This window comes from Pseudorca crassidens, chromosome 18 (genome assembly GCF_039906515.1).
Source record: "Pseudorca crassidens isolate mPseCra1 chromosome 18, mPseCra1.hap1, whole genome shotgun sequence".
NCBI lineage: Eukaryota > Metazoa > Chordata > Mammalia > Artiodactyla > Delphinidae > Pseudorca > Pseudorca crassidens.
Genome location: NC_090313.1, coordinates 64,311,157 through 64,338,426, shown reverse-complemented (window position 1 = coordinate 64,338,426; position 27,270 = coordinate 64,311,157). Strand labels below are relative to the sequence as shown.

The window sequence follows — 27,270 nt, the reverse complement described above, 5'->3', positions numbered from 1 at the left end:
TTAAATCACACTATTTTTGGTCATGGGAGTGTTGACAGAAACCAAACCTCTTAATTATATATACAGTGGACCCTGAACAACATGGGTTTGACCTATATAATTCTACTTATAAGCATTTTTTTTTTTCACCAAATATGTACTACAGTACTACACAATCCATGAATGGTTGAATCTGCAGATGTGGAACCACAGACACAGAAGGCCAACTATAAAGTTACATGCAGATTTTAGACTGCACGGAGGGTCAGTGCCCCTAACCCCTGTGCTGTTCAAGGGTCAACTCTGTGTGTATATATGACATAACTACACTGTTATAATTAATAACATATTACATACAAATATGTATAACATATGTTTGTGTATAACATATCTCTATATAATACATGCATATATATTTTAATCATATATATACACATTACATATATGTGCGTGCACACCATTTATGCCTCTCTAAAGGCATATTCCTATATTCCTTAAATTTAAGGCTGTATACATTTAAAATTACATGACTTTTATAATTAAATATTTGAGGATAATTAAATTTTATACTCATGTATATTTATATACACGCATGGGAGAGTGTTTGAAAATTATTTTTGTAGTTGTTTTGCTCTGGGAGTATAGGGCCTTTGCCCCAGTCGGCTGGAAGCATTCACCTCTCTGGGGAGTAATTAGGATTTACTACGGAAGGGAGTAGGGAGAGAAAATGAAGCAATATGCAACATCTGACACACACGGAAGGATGACATAGTAAATTCACAGTCTCACAAGCCACGGCATCGTCTTGAGAGAAGGTTTTTGCAAACACAGTCAAGCAGTGGTAAACTCTGAGACTCAGATTACTGAGCTAGAGGGCTGGCCATGCAACGCACCATGGAACAGGGTAATCCTGCAGCAAAGGCTGTGGATGAAGTTCCAGGCCAGAAGGCCAGATAGAGACATAGCAGACATCCAGGAGAGCTCAGAGAGGAGGGGCCAAAGAGAGAATGAACCAGAGGATACTGGGAGGTTCTTATCAACCAGAAAGGCCCTACCACGAATTACACCAGCACATGCACGCAAGGCAAACACAGCTAGGAGGTAAAGGGATATTGCCCCAGAGACCAGAGGAAGTAGCAAACGTCAAACCAAGGGAAACGAACAGTGCCCCACTGCTGCTACAAGATCATATACACCACACCCCTCACCCCACACCCTTAAACCATCCTAGGGTAAAAAGCAGACACTGAGAATTTTAATCTCAGAGAGAGATGGACACTACCTAAATAGACTATTTAAGTCATCATAATAAAGTTTTAAATTGTATTGGATTTCTTCCCCAGTTAATCAGTGGGTCTCCCCATCAGAATAGGAAAAAAAGACTAACTACAGACATGATAAAGAAATGCCACTTTCTCTGCATGGCCATAAGATACGATGTAGTGATATATAGTGACACCACTACATATACATGTAAAAGTCCATCTTTTTGGTCAACCAGCCAATTTGTGAGATGGTATAACGGAAAGTAATTCTTAAGAAAGAATTCAATACATACATTATTTATACACATATCATACCAGCCTTCACTTAAATTCTTTTTATAATATATGTCAAAACAACATTTTAATATGGAGATTATTATCTCAACAAGAATAAATACAGGAGTCACATCATGGAAAATGTCAGAATAGGAAGCTCCAAGAATCAGTCCCTGTACCAAATCAACTACTGAGCTGTCAGAATCACTGTTTCAGAATTCTAAAGTCTAGTTAGACACTTGCAGCATCCATGGAAATGCTTGATGAAGAAGCTGGTATATGTCAATGAATTTCACATCTTACTTGCAGCTACCATCATGCGTGCCCCATCCCTGGAGCAGGCAGCTGTGGGGACAGTGGCCCATGGTCACAGAGTGACTTGCAGGTACCAGGGTGGGAACCCTGTCCTCCAAAATTTGGGGATGCATATTGTGATTTGCCTGGCAGTTCACTGAGAGACTACAGAAGATACTGGCCGTTGTTTCAATCACCTAGGTCTGAAGGGCTTCCCGGGCAATGTCTGCCAAAAGAATTTAAAAGGAAGACCTTTCTCTCCTTTATGAAATTCAGGCATTAAAAGAAATCACTGGTTGGGACTTCCCTGGTGGCACAGTGGTTGGAAGTCCACCTGCCAATGCAGGGGACACAGGTTCGATCCCTGGTCTGGGAGGATCCCACATACCACGGAGCAACTGGACCCGTGCGCCATGACGGCTGAGCCTGCACTCTGGAGCCCACGAGCCACAGCTGCTGGGCCCGCGTGCCACAACAGCTGAAGTCCACGTGCCTGGAGCCCGTGCTCCACAATGGGAGGGGTCTCCGCAATGAGAGGCCCGTGCACCACAGAGAGGAGTGGCTCCCACTCGCTGCAACTAGAGAAAGCCCACGCATAGCAACGAAGACCCAACACAGCCGAAAATAAAAATAAATAGATGAATAAAGTTGAAAAAAAAGAAATCACAGGTTGACCTCAGAGATAAAAGAACAGGAACTTCAATGATCACATGATCACATACAACATGAAATATAGTCTTTGCAGAAAGGGTTGGGAAAAGTCACTAAACAGACAACTGCAGCATTCAACAAGTAACAAGAGCAATCTTTAGAGAGGAGGGAGAGTGTGATTTTCAGTTGCCACATTATAATATTTAAAATATCCAGTTCTCAGACTTGTGGTTGCCAAGGGGCAGGGGGAGTGAGGGAGGGATGGACTGGGAGTTTGGGGTTAGTAGATACAAACTATTACACATAGAATAGATAAACAACAAGGTCCTACTGTATAGCACAGGGAACTATATTCAATATCCTGGGATAAACCATAATGGAAAAGAATATTAAAAAAATGTACATATGTGTATAACTGAGTCACTTTGCTGTACAGCAGAAATTAACACAGCATTGTAAATCAACTATACTTCAATTAAAAAATAAATTTAAAAAATAAAATATTTCTAGACATCAAAAAAATTTTTTTTTTTTTTTTTTTTGCAGTACGCGGGCCTCTCACTGTTGTGGCCTCTCCCGTTGTGGAGCACAGGCTCCGGACACACAGGCTCAGCGGCCATGGCTCACGGGCCCAGCCGCTCCACGGCATGTGGGATCTTCCCAAACCGGGGCACGAACCCGTGTCCCCTGCATCGGCAGGCAGACTCTCAACCACTGCGCCACCAGGGAAGCCCTCAAAAAATTTTTTAATAAAATTAAATAAAATATCCAGTTCTCAACCAAAAACTGCGAAGTATGCAAAGAAAGAGGAAATGGCCCATTCACAGGGAAAAAAGTGACAACTACCAATGAAGTAGTCCAAACACTAACTGGCTTTACTAGACAAAGACTTTAATTAACTATCTAAATATGTTCAAAGAGCTAAAGGTAACCACAGACAAAGAACTAAAGGAAATCAGGAGAAGGATGTATGAACAATTAGGGTATATGAGTAAAGAGATAGAAATTATATAATAAAATAAATAAAAATTCTGGGGCTGAAAAGTACAATAGCTGAAATGAAAAATTCACTAGAAATGGTCAACAATAGGTGTGAGAAGACAAAAGAATCAGCAAACTTCAAGACAGGACAACTGAAATTACCTAGTCTGAGGAAAAAGAAGAAAAAGAATGAAGAAAAATGAACAGAATCAATAAAGACTTTGCCTGGAATTGAGGCAATCATCTTTGATCATGAGACAAACAAGCTTGAGGATAAAAGTTGGCATGCTAAGGGGAGTTCCCAGGTGGTCTAGTGGTTAGGATTCGGCACTTTCACTGCCATGTCCCAGGTTCAATCCCTGGATGGGGAACTAAGATCCCAAGCCGTGTGGTGCAGAAAAAAAAAAAAAAAAAAATTACATCAAACACCATTGACCCACCAACCCTTTAGACTAACTTTAGCCTTGTTTGTGAGATGATCTGATTTTTTCTTACCTTAAGCCACTGTTTAGTGGATTTTATTACCAGGATCTGAATACATGTTAACTGATAGAGAAGACGAAAGAAAGGAATGCCTTTCCTTAGGTTTTGGGTTTGTCCAACTGCATGGATGGCACTATCATTCACTGAGATGAGGAACACTGGAAAAGGACTAGATTTGGGGGAGTATCATGAGTTCACTTTGAACATTTGAGTGAGAGGTATCTTTAAGTTAGCCTAGAATTCCTAATGAGTGAACAAAAGACAATTATAATTAGAGGCTATGGCATGAGTTGCTCTGAAGATTAAATGTAAGGTTCTTGACAATAGTGCTTGGCACATAGCAAGCAGTGGATAAATGCCAACAATTAGTATTGTGATTATCATCACTATTGTTTAAAAACCTATCAATCGGGCTTCCCTGGTGGCGCAATGGTTGAGAGTCCACCTGCCGGTGCAGGGGACACGGGTTCATGCTCCGGTCTGGGAAGATCCCACATGCCACGGAGTGGCTGGGCCCGTGAGCCATGGCTGCTGAGCCTGCGCGTCCGGAGCCTGTGCTCCGCAACGGGAGAGGCCACAGCAGTGAGAGGCCCGCGTACCGCAAAAAACAAACAAACAAACAAACAAAAAAACCTATCAATCAACCATAGCTTGGGAGAGTTCAAGATCCCAAACCTTTTCCTGCTTTGCCAACATACTGAACATCTTACTCCTTGTTATAAGGGATTTTACACTCAATCTACAAAGGTGTCATAAATTATTTATCCATTCCTGCATGCATTTCTTTAACACGTACTGAACGTCTACTATGTGCCAGGCTCTGTGCAGGAGCTCCATGTGGACAGACAAGGAAACATCATTAAAACAGTACCTGATAAGAGCTGCAAGCTATTCTATATGTATTTAAGGCCATGTAGGAAAGGTATCTAATCCACATGGCAAAGGGCGGCAGGTTCAGGAAGTGCTGACTCTGAAGGAATAGCACCGTCTGTTATTTCATGTATTTCCTTCATGGCACTGGCCACAGTCTGCTATCTGATTTACGTACTGGTAAATGTGTTTATTATCTTGTTACCGAACCAAACTTGCTCATCCACAGGCAGTAAAGCCTATCTACTGACACTGGGTTGTGGTGAAGGGAAGTACAGCAACTATTGTAAGGCGCCAGACAGGTAATCCGGCACAGGTAGTGCTCAAAAAGCCCGAACTCCCCCAAACTCCCCCATGGGTTGCAGGACAGCATTTTTAAAGGAGGTGGGGGGCAGAGTTTGTGATTAGCTCATGCACAGTTCTCTGATTGGCTGATGGTGAGGTAACAGGGCGGTATCACAGGGGTTAACATCAATCCTTAGGCTCCAGTAGGCCTGGCGGCTATGTGCTCATGGTCATTAAGTAGTTAACATCTTCCATTTGGTGTTGTTTTTAGCATCTGTAAAACAACTCAGGAAGTGTGCATCAGATACTATTGTCTAGGTACTCCAGAGAGGAGTTAAAGCACAGGATACAGAGGAGGGTCTGTCCAGGGAAGGCCCCAGAGGGTCCTGCTCGGTTACAATTTGATTCGCCCACTAGAAAATAAGCATGAGGGGGACTTCCCTGGCGGTCCAGTGGTTAGGACTCAGTGCTTTCACTGCCGAGGGCCTGGTTCAACCCCTGGTTAGGGAACTAAGATCCCTCAAGCCACGTGGCTCGACCGAAAAAAAGAAGAAAGAAAAGAAGCATGAGAATAAAGAATATTCTTACTTGCTCATCACTGTCTACCCAGAGCCTAGGAGTACATGGCCATGGTAAATGTATGATAAATATTTGTTGGGTGAATGAAAGTAGGAAGAAATTTTCCTCTACCCTTCCAGGTTCTTCCGGCAGGTCTAAGAAGTAAATTGACATGAGACATATTAACAGGAAAAAAATCAAACAAAAGTTTAATAACATGTATACATGGGAGAGACCCGGGAAAACTGAGTAACCCTCCAAAATGGCTGAAGCCCTCACCTTAAATACCATCCTCAGCTAAAGACAAAAGAGGATGTTGAGGACAGGGAGAGTCAGCTGTGGGAAGCTACCAGGAAAAGCACAGTAAACAAGGGGAGGATTGTGATGCAGATTTAAGTCACTGCTTTCTGCATCGATAAGAGTTTCCAGAGATTTGGTCATCCTCTTCTTGCTGCATCCAGGGAGATACCCTTACACAGTGGAGATTTCCCTTACAAAGGCAAATGTTTCTTGCAAAACGGTAACTCCTACTTGATTTTCAGAGTTTTTCCCATGTCTACTGTTTCTTAGAAAATAACTAGCTTAAAATTAATATACCGGGCTTCCCTGGTGGCGCAGTGGTTGAGAGTCCGACTGCCGATGCAGGGGACGCGAGTTCATGCCCCGGTCCGGGAAGATCCCACGTGCCGCGGAGCGGCTGGGCCCGTGAGCCATGGCCGCTGAGCCTGCGCGTCCGGAGCCTGTGCTCCGCAACGGGAGAGGCCACAGCAGTGAGAGGCCCGCGTATCGCAAAAAAAAAAAAAAAAAAAAATTAATATACCAAAGAGAGATATTTGGGGATGGCAAATTCTGCACCCCTACAAGGTGTTAGTCCCAGGTGGCAAAGCCTGCTGGTTGCCTACACCAGATTCATTCTCCTCTTCTTCCTGAGCAGCAATTAGACTGACCAGAGAAGGATGGGCAGAGCACAAAGGCCAGTAAGTAGAAGACAACAGACTTCAAGCTAGACCAGATGCTTAGCAGAGTTTATGTGTTAGAGATACTCCTATAAACAAAGAAAAAGAAGTCTACCAGGCTTTCCAGGGGACCGTTTGGCCAACAGAATGCCCGTCGTGGCCTCCCAACAATCCCACAGGGTGGGTATGATTATTACTGTCATGTTACAGGTGAAGGTTCTGCAGCCCAGAGAGGCCCAGGCTGCACAGAGCCCGAGGGTGAGCCAGGTACCCACCTTCAGAGGCTGTGCTCTCTCATCCACTACACCGCGCAGAGCTGCTCCCTAACAGGGGTGGGGAGGAAGGTGGGAAAACACCGGCAAGTTTCACTTCAACATTCTGAGTTTAAAATGGCTACGGATCATCTGAGTAACGATTACACATGGAGCAGCTTCTTACGTGAGGGTTCCAGGTAAAGGGAGCACCTACCCTACATGCACCAGGGTTGTTACCCTATCGCAATGTTAGCTGAACCAATGGTCTTTCTGATGCATAAATTATTTTTAAAATATATAAAAGCATATACAAACACACTTTTTTTTAAGTAACAGTGTTCCTAAAAATCCCAGTTAAGAAAGGTACACATCAATACAGTCAGCACAGGTTTGTTTAAAGATTTTCTAAAATAGCTGCACAGCTCAGAAAGGTGGCAGGATACTATGAGTTTTAATTTTAATAATCGTAACAAACATACACATTTAATCCTTACAAAGCCCTATGAAATAGAAACTATCCTTTCGAGGTAAAAGTGTAAAGCCCAGAGAGCTTAAGCAATTTGCCCAGAACTAGTGAGTGGATGCAGTTATTTTAAATCCTGTGCTCTGCACTAAATATACTACCTTCCTTACACTAGCATGTACCTGGCAATTGACAAGTTTTACAACTTAAAAATAAACTGCTACAAAAACATCTGTTCTCTTATATTCAGAGGTGTAATAGCAGCTTAAAATAGAAAAACGATACTGCAACCCAGAGGTCAAAGGCACAATTTGGGTGGCTAGGAATTTCTTAAATAAATGTAAATTCCACTATACAAAGCCTATAAGTGTTCATTTTTCCGCAAATTATATTTAAAGAGCAACATAAAAAGCTTTTAATAGTACGTGAAAACTTTTTTCCTTGAAAAAAAATTTAAGAAAAAACAGCTGTGATTAAGAGTCAGAGTTAAGCCAGTAGAGGTCAGTGTACTGGGGAAGAAAAGTGCGTGACCCTGCTGAAAGGCAGGGAAACTGCATTCACCCCCGACACAAAGCCCTGGGGTACATGAACCCAACATAGCACCGCACAGCCCACCTTGCCACGCCCTGCTTTCTTCTCCCCCTGCCTCTTCCTCTCCCCCAGGTTCTTAGCACTAGGTAGAAACAGACACTGGGGAGAAGTAATCACTGCTCATCTCAAAGTAAAACAAGGTACCCCCAGCGGGCCTCAACCAGTCCAGCAGCTGGGCCACTCTGAAAATAGCATAGTCTTACTCTACGTTGGACACAGCTGACCACATGTCAGGAAGTAAAACTTATTTTAAAATATTGGCGTTAAATAGTATTCCTTAAACCTAAAAAAGTGTTGTTGTGGTTGGTTTTTAGGGTTAAAATAGATGTTAGATAAATTGTAGCATTTATCAAAACTCTCCTAGCATCAGAGCTGGCTGACTCCGTGCCTGAGCTCTAAAAACAGTCAGAAGAAACCACACTTTATCATACTTGGCATCTGCCCCAGGGCCAAGCCCCACACGAGGTCCCAAACTGGTGCTCATCATTTCCGACATATCAAAAGGATCGGTTAAACATTCGTCCCTCCAGTCACCCACGTCCCACCTGTCCTTGTCAGGAAGTCTCTGGGTACACCTGCACAGGGGCCTTGGGCAGGATGGCAGCAACCAAGCTGGGCTGACCCCGACGAATCTGTACACTGTGTCGGGCGAGATGATGGGAAGCAGCTAGAAATTCTTCATTTTACAGCGCCAGCATCCACTAACACTCTAAAGAAATAAGTAAGGGACTGGTATTCCCAGGCTGCCTCCCATCCCACCCCAAGTGCCTCCAAAGAACCGAATCCAGCGCCAGTCTTGAGCTACAACCTTAGCCAGGATGGGGGTGTCCTCCTCACAGGCAGCCCTCAGCCCAGCAGCCAACAGGTTCACACAGAGGGGTTCAATCAAGCAGGGGAGTCACATGCTCCCTTTACGAGATTCCTCCAGATTTCCGTTTGTTTGACTTCCTTGCTTTGACCTGTGCTGATACCCACACGCTGCCAGTAGAGTTGAGACACGGTTACTGAACTGTGTGTCTGTGCATGTGTGTTTGTGTGTGAAGACATTTATACATAGATATACAGCCAAGCACCACGCCAGGTCCACCTTCCCACATCCTATCCAAATGTATCCTTTGTTCTACATTCTAGCAATCTTTAAGTCCGCTTATACTAGTGGGGAAAATGAACTACCGGGACTGGAACAACTTGGATTTTCTAAGACTACTAAAAGTTAGGAATTCTGCCCCACCGCCCCAAAAGTGCACTTACACATTCAATCGACTTGTTGATCATTAACTCATTCGACAAACATTCATTAAATACCTACTAGGTACTAGTATGTGAAATGCACAAAAACAAACAAATGCCACCTCTGCAAGGTAAGATCTACAGTAGGGAGAAGCCCGTGCTGCTCCAGGAGCACCTAGGAGCATCCAACTCTGACGATGGAGCCCGGTCAGGTGACAGCAGAGAAAGCTTCCCAGAGAGGATGGTGTCTGAAATGCAGGATGAGGAGGCATTTGCCAGAGGAAAGGAGGAGAGGGTGGTGCAGCAGAAGGAGGTGAGAGCAAGCAGGGGAGGGAGCAAGGCAGGAGTGATGAGAAACCAGCCTAGACAAAGGAGCAGTCGAGGCCGCTGAGGGCTCTGTCTGCCCCACTGAAGAGTGGATTTTACTTTGAGGATGCCGGGGAACCGCTGGAGGATAAGCAGCTGGTCACAAACTCCTAATACTTTTGTTTGTTTGGGGGAGGCCTGGAAGAAGCCTGGTTACCCTGAAGTAACCACTTTGGAGGATGTGGGCAGTAAAGCAGGCAAAAAAGGATGAGGCCCTAGAGGAGAGAAGAGGCCACATTTCAGAGCATCTGGACTTGGGGTGACCGGAGGTGGGGTGCTGCGTGAACGATGGTGCCATTTGTCAGTGAGTGATTCTTGTGGCAAAGCAACGTTGACTTCATCTTGAACTTGCTGAGCCTGGGGACTGAGCGAGTGAAGTAACGGCCTGCCTGCTCGCGGGAGGCCTCGGTGCGGTGCGAGACCTGAGCCAAAAATGAAGATCTGGGAGTCACCAGCACACGAGCAGAAGGTAACTCATCGGTGCCGAAGAAAAGACGGCCACAGACAAAGCCCTGAATAACACTAAAAGTTAAGGGGTACAGAACATAAAAGATCTGTGAAGACCTCAGTGTGGGCTGCCAGGGAAGTAGGAGAAAAAGCCTTTACTTCTCAGACCCAGCACGTGTACTAATTTTTAGTCCAGAAAATAAGGTCATTATAAACATACATAAGTCTGAACCAAATTCACAGTGAGAACGTGCCCACAATAAAAAACCATCTATATAGGTCACTTTTCTGAGGGAAGAGGGAAGATTGGGGGTGCTGACAAACAGGAGACCACAGGTTGCTAAGCTACTGAGTAAAATAAGACGGGGCGTCTACCCATGTCGAAATCCAGGCTTTTTAAAATGTGCCCTAGAATGATGCAACCTTCATTAGTTACCATAGCGATGAGCTTCATTTCCCAGGGGACAATTGTTATTTTTGCTACCACTGAAGTAACTGCGGGGAGACGGGGGGTGAATCCTACTGTGTTTTGAAGACCCTGCATTTTCAGGGAATGTTTTTCTAATAGATCGCACATTACAACCTCAATACTAACAGAAGGCAGTCCTAGCAATCTGCAAACTAAGAGAAGAACTTTGAGCAATGGGATGTCAGTCAATGTCTTTTTGTAGTTTTTACAGTGACTTGTTTCAAAGGGAAAAAAATGCCTCTAATGCAGAGAACGTTGTGGAAATTCTTGGAAAACAGAACTGAAAGATTTTTTTCTATGATTATTTGTAGTAAGAACAAACTATGAGATTCTCATTATATGCATTCAGATCACACGTTGTAAATAAACTAAACCCAATCTTCTACAGAACACTGTGCATCTCTGTACTGAGGGTTTTTCCAGGGACGGACAGAGGCTGCTGTGTGGAGTGAACGAAGGCGGCCGGGGGGTTTCAGAGACAGGGGCTCAAACTGGGCGCTCTCCAGCTTCCAGACCTTACTGCCTGCGAGAGGCTCAGCTCCAAGTATTAACCGCCTCACTACGTCAGACCTGAACAACTTTGTTGAACCGCAGATACCTGGATTCCCATGGCTGTAGCAACCTAGCAATCAGTGGCTGGAGAAGAGGTTTGGCTGTTTTATATTTCAACACCTTGAGCTTTGGACGCTATTCCTGCTTTAAAAACGAAAACAGTCATTCTGCTCATTTACAGCCCTGTGCTTCATCAAGGTGTCCTTATTACAGCCATCCCCCCAGGGAATTTTAACCGGTTGGGTCATTTCTCTCGAACCAAAGGTTGTGAAAGAAAAATGACAATCAAGTGGCAATATCTTCACTGCTTTTTAAAATCTATGAAGTCTCCAAATGAGGTTAAACGGACACAGATGCCAGGTGAGAGATCATAAACACACACAAAATATATGGAATTGTGATCTTTATCAATCAGTGGTAGGGGGAATTCCCTGGTGGTCCAGTGGTTAGGACTCTGTGTTTTCACTGCTGAGGGTGCAGGTTCAATCCCTGGTCAGGGAACTAAGATCCCGCAAGCAGCATGGTGCGGCCAAAACAAAAATATCAGCACCCCACAAGCCCTTAATTCTGAGCACTTTTATTACTGATAATCACTATTCTGTGTCTGCAAATAGTCTCCTTGCAGTCTAGACTTGTTTTGCATATTTTGTTGTCTTGGTAATTTAACTCCTAGTGGCTAACATTTAAGCACAGCCTTCCTGCCCTGGCACAGCTGTGGGTTTTAGCATTTGCAGACTCCTTCCCTCTAACAACTCTTACCTGGCTGTCTGCTGTCCCACATTAGCGTAACTCCCCAACAAGCCTTCAGGACTCCTGGGCAAAATCAAGCTTCGGGATCACACTGTTTCTTGTTAGGACTGTCACATTAGCCATCGAGGCTCGTGTGCAAGTCCATCTCCCCCACTGGACAATGAATTCCCTGAAGACTTCAAAATTTTTAGCTTTGATTTTCTTAATACCTACAGTACTTTTATTTTGAATACATACAGTACTTAGTATAAGAGAGATGCTTGAAAAAGGTCATAAAAATACACTAAAGGGGGCTTCCCTGGTGGCGCAGTGGTTGAGAGTCCGCCTGCCGATGCAGGGGACACGGGTTCGTGCCCAGGTCCGGGAAGATCCCACGTGCCGCGGAGCGGCTGGGCCCGTGAGCCATGGCCGCTGAGCCTGCGCGTCCAGAGCCTGTGCTCCGCAACGGGAGAGGCCACAGCGATGAGAGGCCCACGTACTGCAAAAAAAAAAAAAAAAAAAAAAATACACTAAAGACAAAAGAGAACGAGAAATAAAATAGAAGAGAAAAAACTGAACACATTCCCAGTGCAATGGTGAAGAACAGCCCATAGGGAAGCACCACAGCTCGGAGGGTGGACAGCTCCTGGATATTAGCATCAGCAACACCAACTGCTCCCCAGCCAGAGTCCCTCACAGGCCAGAGAAACATGAGGACGAGCCTTGAGCTGTCAGTCTGAGCAAGTCAATAGTACAAGAGTGTTCATCAGTATCACCCATTAGGAGGACCATGGATGGAATCACTAGAGGAACAATATATTACATATTTAAATACTGTTCTCGGTTCTGTAGGCAGCGGGAGGGCAGGGTCTACGCCATCCCACTCACCACTCTATTCCTACAGCCGGGTACAATGGCAGGCATGTGACAAATGCTCAACAGGGACTTAATGATATAGTAAACTGAAAGAGCAGTGACTCAGAGAATGCCCCTGGCTGCCACTGTTCTGAATGCTTAGATAGATTAACTACTCTCTTCCAAGGTAGCCACAGGTAGCAAAAGGCCCACGAATTTTATACCTTAAAAACACAGCAGAGCCGGGGGAGGAGAGAATGAGGAGTTACTGTTTAACATGCATGGAATTTCCATTTAGGAAACGGGTAGTGGTGATGGTTGTACAGCATTGTGAATATACTTAATGTCATTGAATTGTACACTTAAAAATGGTTATAATACATGGGGGGGATAAACTGGGAGATTGGGATTGAGATATACACACTACTATATATAAAATAGATAACTAATAAGAACCTACTATATAGCACAGGGAACTCTACTCAGTACTCTGTAATGACCTATGTGGGAAAAGAATCTAAAAAAGAGTGGATATATGTATATGTATAGCTGATTCACTTTGCTGGACACCTGAAACTAACACAACACTGTAAATCAACTCTACTCCAATAGAAGTTGGTTTTTTTTAATATTTATTTATTTACTTATTTTGGCTGCACCGGGTCTTAGCCCGGCTCGCGGGCTTCTTTGTTGCGGCATGTGAACTCTTAGTTGCGGCATGCGTGTGGGATCTAGTTCTCCAACCAGGGATCGAACCCCGGGCCCCCGGTATTGGGAGAGTGGAGTCTTACCCACTGGACCAGTAGGGAAGTCCCCACTAAAAGTTATTTTAAAAGATGGTCATAATGCTAAATTTTATGTCTATTTTACCACAATTTAAAAAAAGAAAACAATTTTTTAATCTTTAAAACAAAGAAACACAGCAGAAAGACTATCTCTCTAAAACTGTAGTCTTCACAGAGTTGCCGGAGTCACAGCAATTAGAAGACAGCTGCGGACAGACTGGCCTTAGAACAGGTCTACAGAGGGCGTCCTGGCTGAGAACGTGTAAAAGGAATTCACTTGCCCACTCCAGCAGGGTAGGGCAGCAGGGTATCCATCCAGCACTCAAATCCAATTCAAAATTAGGGTTTGGAGGAATTAGACTTGATATACTATGAAAAGAGGAACAAAGGAGAGTTTCTGAACCAGATATAAGTGGGTAAGGTTACATAATGAAAGGGGGTGTTTTTCAAAGACTACTTTGGCAGTACTGAGCAACCTGCATTAGACAGGAGAAAAATTAAAGGCTACAAAACCAGTGAGAGCCTGCTATAGGGATCAACATGTTAGAATACACTGGTGGCAGGAGAATAAAGAGGAAGAACCAAACCCTTGATATGTTTTTAAGAGGGAATCAAGGGAAGGAGAAAGAGCCATAGGTGACTACAACATTTCCAGCCTGGAGGGCCATATGGATGACGATGGCAGATTGCGACGGATGCACAAGCCCATAGTTTAAAAACAAGCAGAGGCCTCACAAAGTCAAATCACTTTTCCGAGAGACAGAAACTGGAAAATCTCATTGATTTCCAGCAGTGTGAGATCTTCTGGGATTAGGACAATCAGAACGCTAGGTAAAATTCAGTAGAATTTGATTTTCTTTTAATTGTTGTTATTTTAAAACACTGCCAACTTCTTTGAAAGTGAAGGATCTGCAGATCCCCAAAACTCTAATAAGGGAGTTTTTAATAGCTTTTAACCTTAAAAATTTCTTTTGGATCCTGGAGATCTTAAGCATCCATTTTACTCCTATATCCCACATTGGGCACAGGATATAGGAGAAAAGGCCTAGGGCCCGACTAACACGGAGAATCAAATAAGAGACCCTATTTAAGCTGGGATTCCAAAGGCTACACCCTTAGTGTAAGAGTTTATAAGAAATAAACCCCCATATGCAAAAACAGGACAGCAAGGAAACTTGTCTGGATGAAAGGAAAAATAAAAACTAAAAATCAAGCTATTCTCCATAAGCTGACCCTCATGAAAGATTCAGTACAAGTATAACCTACTTGTGTCATCTGAGCAGCCTCAAGTGGAGAATTTAATTTTAAGTGGTCCTAGATTTATAATGTCCTTGGGCAACCAGTAGAAGCAAAAGTAAACAGTCCTACAGAGGAGCTCCACTTCAAGGAGACCTTAAAAAATTTCTCCAGGTGAATTTCTAAGGAAAATGAATGGATCACAATTTTTTTAAATGACAAAATTCACAAGGAAACTAGGTATCACAGAGTGAGAACCAGCAAAAACAAAAGAACAAAAAGGGACTAACAAAGACTTCAGGTACTAAAATCATCAGAAACAGAATATAAAATAACTACATTTAATGTGTTTCAGGAATAAAAGAGAAGGTTTAAAAATGAAACAAAAGTAAGCAGATTGGAAAAAGAACCAAATAGAACTTCTGAAAACGAAACACATATTACTGAAATTAAAATTTCAATGGACAAATCAAACAGATCAGACACAGAGATAATTTATAAATTAGAAGATAAATAAAAAACAATCTACAATACGGTCCTCACAAAGATATGGAAAACAATAAAAGTTTAAAAACATGAAGGACAGAGCAAAAAAGATTCGAATGAAAAGGTATAAGATATGCATAATTGTAAGAACTAATAGAGACTACTCAATGCTCTGTGGTGACCTAAATGGGAAGGAAATCCAAAGAGGGGATATATGTATACATATAGCTGATTCACTTTGCTGTACAGTAGAAACTAACACATTGTAAAGCAACTATACTCCAATAAAAATAAATAAATAAGAAGTAATAGAGAGAGTGGGGAAAGAGGCAATAGTTGAGAGATAATGGCTCAGACTCTTAAAGAAATTTTGAAAGATGCTGATTCTAAGATGAAGACAAGCAATGACAGGAAATTAGCCCAGATCAGATCAAAAGTTACTTCCTTTCCTAGACGAACTGATCAGACCATGATAGTGACTGTAACTCAGCTACTCTCCTATTTTTCTGATATCCTAGAACTTTAGACACGCACTCACAAAAAAATGACAAAAAAAATTTTTTTCTAAGAATGTATGTGGGCCTTGGTAGGGAAATAGGAATCCAGTCATGCAACATTATATCATAACCATTTTTCTTTGCTGCCCACATTCTCATAAGAAACATACCACATACATTTTTCAATACCACCTCTTATAATTCAACGGTGACTGGAAATGCTCCATGAATAAGATGGACACAGGCCAAACACGGCTTTGGGAAGTAACTTTCACTAATGAAATTAAATAGACTAAGGCAGAAAATATAAAGTCCGTCCATTTTGTCTGCCTTCCTCTAATTCTCATTATCCTTTACAAAACACTCTTAAGATGAAAAAAGCAAAAATATAATACTTCCCAGTGGTTATGTGAAGGTTTTAGGAACCTAGAGGAATTTGATGGCAGTTACAGAGAAAGATGGTGGGAAAAGTCACATCAAAACTCTATTGTAAAAAAAAAGCTCTATTGTAGGGGCTTCCCTGGTGGCGCAGTGGTTGAGAGTCCGCCTGCAGATACAGGGGACACGGGTTCGTGCCCCGGTCCGGGAGGATTCCACATGCCGCGGAGCGGCTGGGCGCGGGAGCCATGGCCGCTGAGCCTGCGCGTCCGGAGCCGGTGCTCTGCAACGGGAGAGGCCACAACAGTGAGAGGCCCGCGTACCGCAAAAAAAAAAAAAAAAAAAAGAATCCGCCTGCCAATGCAGGGGGCGTGGGTTCGATCCCTGGTCCAGGAAGATCCCACGTGCCACGGAGCAACTAAGTCTGTGCGTCACAACTACTGAGCCTGTGCTCTAGAGCCCGCGAGCCACAATTACTGAAGCCCCTGCACCTAGAGCCCATGCTCTGCAACAAGAGAAGCCACCGCTTGCCGCAACTAGAGAAAGCCTGCGCGCAGCAACGAAGACCCAACACAGCCAAAAATAAATAAATAAATCTCTATTGTCTTAAATACAGTGTGTGGACCTTGTTTGGATACTGCTCTGAATAAACCAACCATAAAAAATATACATTCAAATTAGGGAAATTTGAACATGTTAAATGATGCTAAGAAATTATTGTTAATTTAGCTCTGATGATAATGGCATTGTGGAACGTAGAACAACTTATCATTTAAAGTATTAACAGGTGAAATGAAATGATACAGTAATCCAAAATTCGTTTAAAGTGAATCCCAGCATCCCTACCCAACAAAGGGTGGAGTGGGGAGATATATAAAACAAGATTGGTGAAAGACTGATGATTGAATATTGATCGTATATTGCTATGTTCATGTTTTGTATATGTTTGAAACTGTCCATAATAAATTGTTTTTACCAATCTTGAGGCCTTGACTCATTACAACAACTGTATATAACTGTATGTAACAGAAAGGCATAGCCTCCTTTGGAAGTACAGAGAGATTATGAATAGAGAAACAGTAGTGCATATTAATTCAAGTAATACTAAACACTTTTGTCATCCACTTGGCAATCTGCATTGGTTTAGTATCATTTGTAGTTATTACTAAATCACATACGAATGAAACATTCTTTATTTCTAGAGAATAGGCAACAACTTCCAGATCTCTAAAATGAATGAACAACCTTGAAAAGTTATGCTTTAAAAGGTGTAAACGGTTGAGGCAAAATATTTAACATATTCGCCCAAAGGAAAGTGGCACAAGTAACAGAATAATCCTGCTGGAAATTTTTTTTAGAGCTCTCATGTTAAATATTCTCAATATATAAATTACAGTAGCATATGTCAATGATAAAGGAGACAATAATAGCATATGGGCTGTTTTGAAGTTAGCAGAGTGGATAAAATGTCTATTTTCTGCAGTGCTTAAGTGTATTTCATTAGATGATTAAATTCTCCTCGCTACTAGTGGAATAAATGAACTCAGATTCCATATTAAATAATCTACATTATTTCAAACATCCATCTGCTCTCCTTTATGACAAAGACAAGTACTCAGTTTCTAGATGGAATCACAAAAGCCCTTACAATCCAGCCTATTTTATAAAGTAACTAAGGCTAACCATATTTCTCACTAATTTTAAATGCATCTGACATGCTTTGTAGTAGTACAAAGGAGGTGTAAAACAGGAAAATCAAAAAGACACTGATACTACATCTTTACTCTGTCAGGTCAAATAAACATATAACAGTAGCTACCGTCCTCTACAATTCTGCTTGAGTAAAGTGATGATTTAGCATGAATGGTTAAAAAAATCTCATGTTATCTTGAGAAACCAGAGTATACAGATATCCCCTCTTCCTACAATCAGCCTCCCTTCCTGTGGCTTTTTGAGGTGCACAGTGTATACTCATGAATGTTAATAAATCCCATAAATCAAAATCACATTAACTTTCCTTCCATATTGAACCTTCCCCATAAGCTTCTATAGAATTTCCTTGATGTACATGGTGTAAAAAAGTGCAGATGAACCTACAACAACAAAATTTCTTCATAAGTTGGTTGAAGAAAAGTCTATTACCGGAAATAATTCACTGTATCTTGGCCTCCCTTGGAAAACCTGTTTGATTTAAGCCATGCCAACAGAAAAGCATACGTGTAAACTCATTAAATGAAAAGAGCAAGCCGAAAAAACAGAACCTTCTGTTTACCAGTCAACCCTCATTTATGCTTTTGTGGGAGAAGTAAGGTAAAAGTAATAGCTGAAACAAAATTATTTTCTAAAATTCTTTTTAAGAATTCATTACTTGCAAAAAGATTCTGAAATTCATAAGAATCTTGAGCTAAGGCTGACATAACACACAGCCCCTCCACCAAAAGCCATTCTGTAAAGCAAACATGCTATGTAAATTATTGTTCTACATAATATGCAGCAGTAGTGAGTTAATCCCTGCAAAAATAAAAGTCCAAAAAGCTTAGAAGAACCCAATGTTTTTACTAGCCAGCATTCTCCCAAGGGAGTTATATATGTAATAAAATGAATGAAATCAGCATTTTCTGACACACAGCGTAGCTTTTCTTGAATGGGTACTTAAGTGTGAAGATGGATTAAGTCTCTGATCTCATTTTAATGAGTTTCTCTTTGTCTTTGAGGGACTACACTGCACAGATGCTCAATCACTCTACTCTAGTCATTTAAATCAATCCACTTAAGAGTTTTGAGAACTGGGCAGACTTGCATTTATTTGGTTATACTAAATTCGCCAAAATTTAAAGTCAGAGAATAATTTAAATTATGTAAAGTTACTTCTTCCATCCAGTAGGTTGCTAATTCCTGCCAATTCTCCTTAATGTACAATAACTAAAGTCTCCTCTCTCTGCTGTCTACATTGTTCTTCCATCCAATACATTCCTAAACCCTGTCAATCCTGCCTCCTAAAATATAACTAACACCCGTTGTCTTTCTATTGTCTATAATATTGCCTTGGTCACACTCTCACTGATACCTGCAAGAGCCTCCAAGCTGGTCTCCCGCCTATTTCACCCTTCTCTGATCCCTTCACCCAGTCACTCAAGTCATCTTTCTAAAATGCAAATCCAATTATGTCACAGCCTTCAAAGATGCGGAGTTCAAGTCCAACTCTATGGTCTACCAGGTCCTCCAGGATCTGACGCCTGTCTGCTTCTCTGGCCCTACCATCCCATCTGTCCAACACCCTACCAAACTATTCTTAGTTCTCTAACTCAGTAATAGTCAGTAACTTTTGGTTGGATATCATAGGTCAGGTGAACAAAAACAAAAACTAAACCTGAAAGGGTGGTGAGTTAAACATCAGTTTACCAGGTTTGTATTTTGCCAACAAAAACAAAATCTACATTTTGCTAACACATTCATTTTACAGAAAGAACATGATCTTAGAATTCTAAAATTTGAATAAATTTAATTTTAGATGCAAAAGGCTCATTATATTGTCCTTTATAAAAAATTTCACTGCACATTGGTGAGAACTCTCATGTGAACTTATTCAATGAAACCACTGCCCTCACTTATCAGATCTTTATGCCCCTGAAGGCGCTGACCCTCTGCTGAAGCACCTGTTTCTCCCCCATCCCCCCTCTTCACCTGCATAACCAGTACTCATCTTTAAATCACCTTATAAGGCAGTCCTTTTCAAATTTTAATGTGCATAAAAATAACCTGGGGGTTTTGTAAAATGCAGATTCTGGTCACAAAGATTTTGTCCTATGTTTCTTCTAGAAGAGTTATGGCTTTAGGTTTTACATTTAAGTCTATAATCCATTTTGTGTTCATTTTTGTATGTGTATGAGGCATGGATCAAAGTTCATTTTTTTAATATGTGGATATCCAATTGTTCCAGCACCATCTGTTGAAAAAAAGAGTCCTTTCTCCACCGAACTGCCTTTGCTCCTTTGTCAAAAATCAATTGACCATGTATGTGTGTGGGTCTCTTTCCGGACTCTCTACCTGTTCCACTGATCTATTTGTCTTGGCCAGGTTTTCTCATATGATCTTGAAGGCTCATGATCCAAAAACAAAACTATTCTGTGCAAAGAAAGGACCTGGAATATTCCAGACCTCCTTGACGTTTACCTGTGTTTTCTTTCTCCTGTTATATTGCATCCATCAAAGTCTTAGGTAAGTATACTTCGTGACGTCTTGTGAGTCCCTTCAATTAACTGACCCTGGGTAATTGCTGCAATGATTTTTCTTTCTGTGATTAAAAAGACAGAACACAAGTCCACCGGACTGGCTGTTTTCCATCCTGCCTAAATGGGCCAAGGTCAGTTACCCTTCTGCCCTCTCTGCTGGGAACGTCACTCCCCAAGTTTTACTGCTTATGTCCCACAGGTCTGTTTTGATAATAACCAGTTTGTTTTGATAATAACCAGTTAATGATGGCCAGATTATCTTAGATAACAAAGGAGAATCATAAAATAAGGAATTTTTCAGTCTGAAGCACATCTATAAATCAGAGTGTGTGACTGTAAATGTGCGTGCGTGAATGTGAGCTATAGAAGGAGCCGAAGCTAACTGACCCATGGACCTAAACATGAGCAAAACCCAGCAAAAGCCAAACTCTTTCAAGAAATATCACCAACTACCCAACAGACAATTGTCAGGTTTTCTGATACCAAGGAAAACAAAGGTGGGCATCCAACACGTTGTAAAAAAGAAGAAACTTCTGGTGGGCATCCTCTCCATTGAGTCAAGCCAGCTGAAAGTGTAAACGGGAGCTTCCAGAGTCTGAGAAGAGAGTTACGCTGTGGCGCTGCCCAGATATGGGGACACCAGGAAAGAAATGGAGAGCAGTGGTGTGGTTACAGTAAAGCTTCTGTCTCTCCCTCTATCCGCTGAGACAGTTGGCTAACAGTAGTAGAAGGAATAATAACTGCTCAGAACTAAAGGGGTTCCCCCCAGATTTATATGTTGAAAGCCTAAGCCCCATGTGACGGTGTTAGGAGATGGGAGGTAATTAGGTCATGCAGGTGGGGCCCTCGTGAAGGGGGTCAGTAGCATCCTTCTAGGAAGAAACAGCAGACACATGATCTCTCCCCAACTGACTAAGACACCACCATCCTGAGCATCTGTTCTGTAAGACACAATGTGACTTACTTCCTTCACTTTATCCTCACAAATGTTCTGAGGGGGTCCTGTGTTTGTTCGCATTTCGGAAGTGAGGAACTGTGGTCCCCAGGCCACGGAGGGGAAAAGCCAGGAGTTACCCCAGGCAGTCTGACTCCAAAGCCTAGGTCTTACTTACCCACCACACTATTCCTGAAGTTGCCTGACCACTCAGAAAGAGGAATGAAACAGACCACGAGGACAACAGGAGAAATGAAGGAAGCCTGGTGAAGTTTTCACTACTTAGACAACAACAGAAGACAGGGACCCAAGAAAGTGGCTGGCAGGCATTTAGGGCGCCTTGCACAGGGCATTACTCAGGTCTGGATCTGATCACATCTAATACGCTTAGAGGCGCGCCAGACAAAAAACATGCTGCTCTGCGAAATTCTCTCAGCTACACAGAGCTGCTGTTCTTACAGTCCGGCACAGAAAATGATGATCACTTCATAATTTGCCTCTCCACTGTTCTTATGCCATTTAACAGGATTAGGGCTTCCTGTTGGGGCAACTATATGTACTCCCCTACCTTCTCCTCCAACTCTGCTTTGTCAGTGTGGATGAAACCCACTTAATCCAAACATAACACATCTGATTGCTTTGATCAATACACAAATGTTTTAGGTTAAAGTCCTCCTTGCTCTACTAAAGTTATTTCTTGCTACTGAACATATGAGAAAATGAGCCTTTTCCACTCTTAAGGTGCTAAAAGGGATTGTAAATTTACAAAAGTTTAACTGACCCTCAGCTGGGTCCATATTTTAAATATCTTTGTTTATTAAGAGGCTGAAGTATTACTTTTCCTTCATTTTGAAAAGCATGTGTTGAGGGCTTATCACAAACCAGGACTAGTACTAGAAACACAGAAAGGGTAAAAAGGGGGTCCCAGCCCTCACATGCCCACAGAGTTGGGTTTTCATCCACTCTTTCTCAAAAAACACACCTCCAGGACTTCACAAGACTACACTATTAGTTCTTGGTGTTGTTATTTATATAATTAAAGCCATGTCTCTGCTTGGAAATAAGGGGGAAAAAAGATCATGAAACAGAAGAATCTTTCCAGTTTTTCAATCTCCAGTTTGAGAAGGTGGCCTTAAAAATTAAAAAGTCTGGGGACTTCCCTGGTGGTGCAGTGGTTGAGAGTCTGCCTGCCGATGCAGGGGACACGGTTTCCTGCCCCGGTCCGGGAAGATCCCACATGCCGCGGGGTGGCTGGGCCCGTAAGCCATGGCCGCTGAGCCTGCGCGTCCGGAGCCTGTGCTCCACAACGGGAGAGGCCACAACAGTGAGAGGCCCACGTACCGCAAAAAAAAAAAAAAAAAAAAAAAAAAAAAAATTAGTAAGTCTGTGTTACATATGGCAAGAGATTTTAAGATGTAATAATAATAACTAACATTTAATGAGTGCTTACATTGAGCCAAGTTTCAGTTGAAGTTACTTTGTGAGAATTATTTGATTTAATAATATGGGTCTTTATATGGGTCCTATAGATTGATGGCACTATCACTACATCCATTTTCAAGATGATGAAACTGAGGTACAGAGAGGTTTAAGAAATTTACTTAACTTTTTTGGAATTAAAGGAGCCAAAATTCAAACCCAGGCAGCCTGTCTCCAAACCCCATGCTCTTAACAACTATTCCTGCCACTGAAGGAAGACTCAAATATCATGACACCGCACCAGATTTAACAGACCGACCAATGCAATGGAACAAAAAGCCCAGAAACAGATTCAAGTATGCTACTAATCCCAGCATATTAGAAAGATATTATAAATAATGGGGGAAAGATGAATTATACAATCAACGGTGCTGCCCTAATTATTTAGTTCCCCAAAAGTGGACCCTTACCTCACACCATTTATTAAAATAAATTTCAGTGGCTTCAAGAATTACAGCCAGAGTACCTGGATGCATGTGACTCCCTTTCCCCAACATTTCTTGGTAGGAACACCCAACTAACTCAACTGGGAACATTCTTCACCACCAACTGGCCACTTAACAAGAGCCCCACCCACAAAGCTGAACCCTTGAGGAGAGTCAGCAGGAGGTGGGTTAGGAAAGAGCACAGTGAGTGGAGAAGCCTGATCAACAGCCAGGCCCCGGAACATCAGTCAGAACCAGAGACCCTACAAAGTGCTTTAGGCTGTTAACGAACTTCAGTATTATTATACACATGAGTAAACTGGTGCTCAGAGGGTTAAACAAGATGCCCCAAGTTAAACAGCCACTAAGTAGCCAAGCCAGGATTGGGACACAATGGCTGTAAAACTCCAGCTTAAACTCTTCAGCACTCCATACACACAGAGGGGCCAAGGCCACCAGGTCCCCTCTTCAGAGCCTACAGACGGCTCCCGGAGTAGAGCTCAAGCTGGAGGCAGCAAGACCGGTGCTGGACAAAGAGCCGTGCTGGAGCTTCTGCCTGGGTGCCAGGCCAGGCAGCTATGCAGGGGGAAGGGAAACTACTCCAGTAGGCTCAGAGCTGCCAAAGCAGCACAAAAGGAAGACTGTTCTGCAACAAAGGGAAACTCTGCCCTGCAGCTGTCTCCACTGCCCACAGCCCCGCCCCTACCCCACACAAGCTATCAGAACTCTAAGCTGCTGATGAGAAGCTACCATCACCTAACTTTTCCCCTATTTTCGCCTGTAATGAAAAGAACTGAACAATGACCTACACAGTCTCTGACAAAGCAGATTTCAGCTACCAATATTGAACAAACTAGACCTCACTTGTCAGAGGGGCAGAGAAGCTAGCAAACCAGAGAGACTCAGATGTTTAAGACCAGTGGGATACTCTGAACAGTTAGGGCAACTGCACGACACAAGACAACTTTACAAATTTGAAATTTTACTTTCTCAGGGAGATTCAAAAGGACTGAATCTCTGATACAAATGTAACGATAATGAAAGGCAGATGAAAACAACAGGAAATAGTATTTGAAGGTAAAAGTGAAACTGGTGGCCTGAAGAACAGAGGCAGTGAGATGCAGACTGGCTATCGCAGACAACCAGACTGGTGCCTGTGAAGATCCGCTCAGTGAAAGCTCCCAGAGCTCACAGGAAAATGATGAAACTGGAAATTATCAGGGAAAAGACAGCACCTGAACAACCGATCAAATATGTGTATTATGGAATTTCAGAAAGAGAAAATGAAACGGGAGAAATAACAAGTAAAGGAGAAATAATAATTAATAAGGGGGGAAAAGCAACTTAAAATGAGTTTTTCAGACAAATTATTCACTCAGAACTTGGCAGAATTAATCATAAAAGATCCATGCATTCCCCAAATTTCTGAATGTCAGGGAGAAAAAAATAATCCAATAAAATCTGAATCTCCGGCAAGATTTTTCTTTTTTTTGCTGTACGCGGGCCTCTCACTGCTATGGCCTCTCCCGTTTTGGAGCACAGGCTCCGGACGCGCAGGCTCAGCGGCCATGGCTCACGGGCTCAGCCGCTCCGCGGCATGTGGGATCCTCCCGGACCGGGGCACGAACCCGTGTCCCCTGCATCGGCAGGCAGACTCTCAACCACTGCGCCGTCAGGGAAACCCCCCGGCAAGATTTTTTAAAAATAAAAAAGGAATATGAATGAGATGGACATCAGGTTTGTCAGGTGCCATACTAACTGCGAAAAGACAAAGGAGTACGATTTCCAGAAGTCGGAAGAAAAATGACTGTGGGCTAAGAATTCTAAACTTAACTAAATTATCAATATTGTATCGATACTTATCATTATTATAAAGCAGAAGAAATCTATTAATAGACATAAAAAGACTCAAAAGTATACTTTCCACATACTTTTCAGGGAAAAAAAAATCTTAGGGAGTATAGACATCTTTAGTGTAGGCATACAGAAGTACAAAAGAAATAGCAGGGAGTTCCCTGGCGGTTCAGTGGTTAAGACTCAGCGCTTCCACTGCAGGGGGCACAGGTTCATTTCCCTGGTAGAGGAACTAAGATCCCACATACCACGTGGCACAGCCAAAAAAAAAAAAAAAAGAGAAAGAAGAAATACCAGTGAGCAAATACCAGTGAGCAATAAAGCTAATGAAACTACAGTGGTCTAAATTATGTACACTAATGGTGTTGACATTGTGATAGAAATATTCAGCAAGGAGGATGCTTGAAGAAGCAAAATATAAAAGAAAAATCATATGGACAAACGTTTCTAAGTATTTCAACAAAATTCATGGGTGAGAGGAAGGAAGGAAGGAAAGAATGTGCTGAAGCATATGGTTTAGGGGAATCCACAGACACCGTTCCAGTGATAAGTACAAATTTTAAAGGTACCCACCATTAGAACAAAAATTGGACACATTAACTCCCAGTTACAAAGAGAACTGTTTTCATTCTTCTTTTTTTTAATGGAAGTACAGTTGATTTACCATGTTTCAGGTGCACAGCAAAGTGATTCAGTTATACCAATATATTCTTTTTCAAATTCATTTCCATTATAGGTTATTACAGGATATTGAATATAGTTTCCTACTGTGCTATACTGTGGATCCTTGCTGTTTATTTTATGTATAGTATGTGTATCTGTTAATTCCAAATTCTTAATTTATCTCTCCCCATTTTTTCTTCTTTAAAAGAACAGAAAACCTGATAAATAAAGCAAGACAAAACTCGGAAAAAGGTCAACAATAAGGAAGCATAATAATTTGAAAACGTAACACAAGATGCCAAGGGTAAGATCAAACATTCAGTGAACGCTAACGGGTTACCTACGGCTATAAAAGAGAGAGTCACAAACTGGGTGAAAGAGCAAAATATCACTCACCTTCTTGGGTTATTAAACGAGGCCACATGTGAAGAAAATGCCAGGCATATAATAGTTGTGCAAAAAGAGTATATATAAAGAACACTAAGGCACTGTGGTGAGCCAAACACTTTAAAAAAGAAGAAGAAAAGAGGAAACTTTGCCAATTTAAAACATCAAAAAGTTAAAATAAAAAAATATTTTTTAAAGTCTCATGATGAGCTGGCAGAAAAATAAAAGGAAACCCTCAGAGGTCAAAAGCTAATAAAGTATATCATCTTTGACCCAGAAATTCCATTTGTAGAAATGTATTCTACATCCACATGTTATAAAAGAAATTATACATGGAAAGGATGAGTAAATTCAAGATAGTTTCCTCCATTTAGGATGATTTGAGCTGCAAATAACAGAACAACCAACCAAAGTGATTTAAACTAAAAGGATCTGATTTAAACAAAAAGACTGGAAGGCAGGCATTTCCTGGTTGATTCAGTAGCTCTAATATATCTTTAATGGCCAAGGCTCCATATTTCCACCCTATCACCTTTGGTGTGCTGTGGACATCCTGGTAGGCGAATACAAGGTTTATAAGATTGTATATATTACATGATCTTAACTATACCCAAATCAGAAGAACATAAGAGTTAAAAGAAATCTGTTAATAGTGGTTGCTCCAAGATGGTGGGATCATGGGTGGTTCCTTACCTCCTGCTTTACAGACTTTTGTACTTTCCATATTTTTTTAAGAATGTAATATGTGTATAAACTGAAACAAGAAAAAAATATATACATAGTAAAAAAGGAAAAGAGAAGAGCTACTGAAGAAAGGGGCTCAACTCTTTGGCCATATGACATAGGTATTTTCTCCTTGTTTTCCAATTAGAATTCTTTCAAATTGATGTGTTGTGTGTAAGAATGTTCTAATTCTCCACCACACTGCCGTAGTTTTGTATAAAAAGCTTGTGATGCTGTTAATGATTATCCTCTATGTAGAGTGTAACACTTGTACAGAATTAACAGCTCCCTTTCACATGGTTTTATTTCATGAATACTGACTACAGTCTCTACAGATAAATACAGGGAAATAAAAATAGATAAATAGAGCATTTGACAGTGAGGACTTTGAAACTTCCAACATTCAAGAGCCTTTCCCAAAATCACGTTAAATTGGGAAATTTAAATACAATTTACCCCAATAGCATTCTCTTTTCATGTACCACGTTTCATAAGGACAATATTAAGACAAATTCATGGTTATATTGCACCATTTCCAAGGGGCTCCAATTCTCTTAGATATTTAATTAAGACCAGTAGTAACCACCTGTGCTCCTAAATCTCCTGTAGACAAAACGAACGTCTAGAGCAAAGCAGG

The 27,270-nt window shown here is 41.8% G+C and overlaps 1 protein-coding gene across 4 annotated transcripts in view; it reads right to left on the bottom strand.

Annotated features, from left to right (window-relative positions):
• The window catches only part of WDFY2 (WD repeat and FYVE domain containing 2), a 175,746-nt gene that overhangs the window by 101,261 nt on the left and 47,215 nt on the right, over nt 1-27,270 (bottom strand). The window contains exon 1 of one of the 4 annotated variants that reach the window (XM_067713042.1): nt 873-892. The exons of the other annotated variants lie outside the window; for them this stretch is intronic. The gene's annotated coding sequence lies outside the window, so the exon portion shown is untranslated. Of the gene's footprint in view, nt 1-872; nt 893-27,270 lie in introns of those variants that run through there. 4 annotated transcript variants of the gene reach the window in all.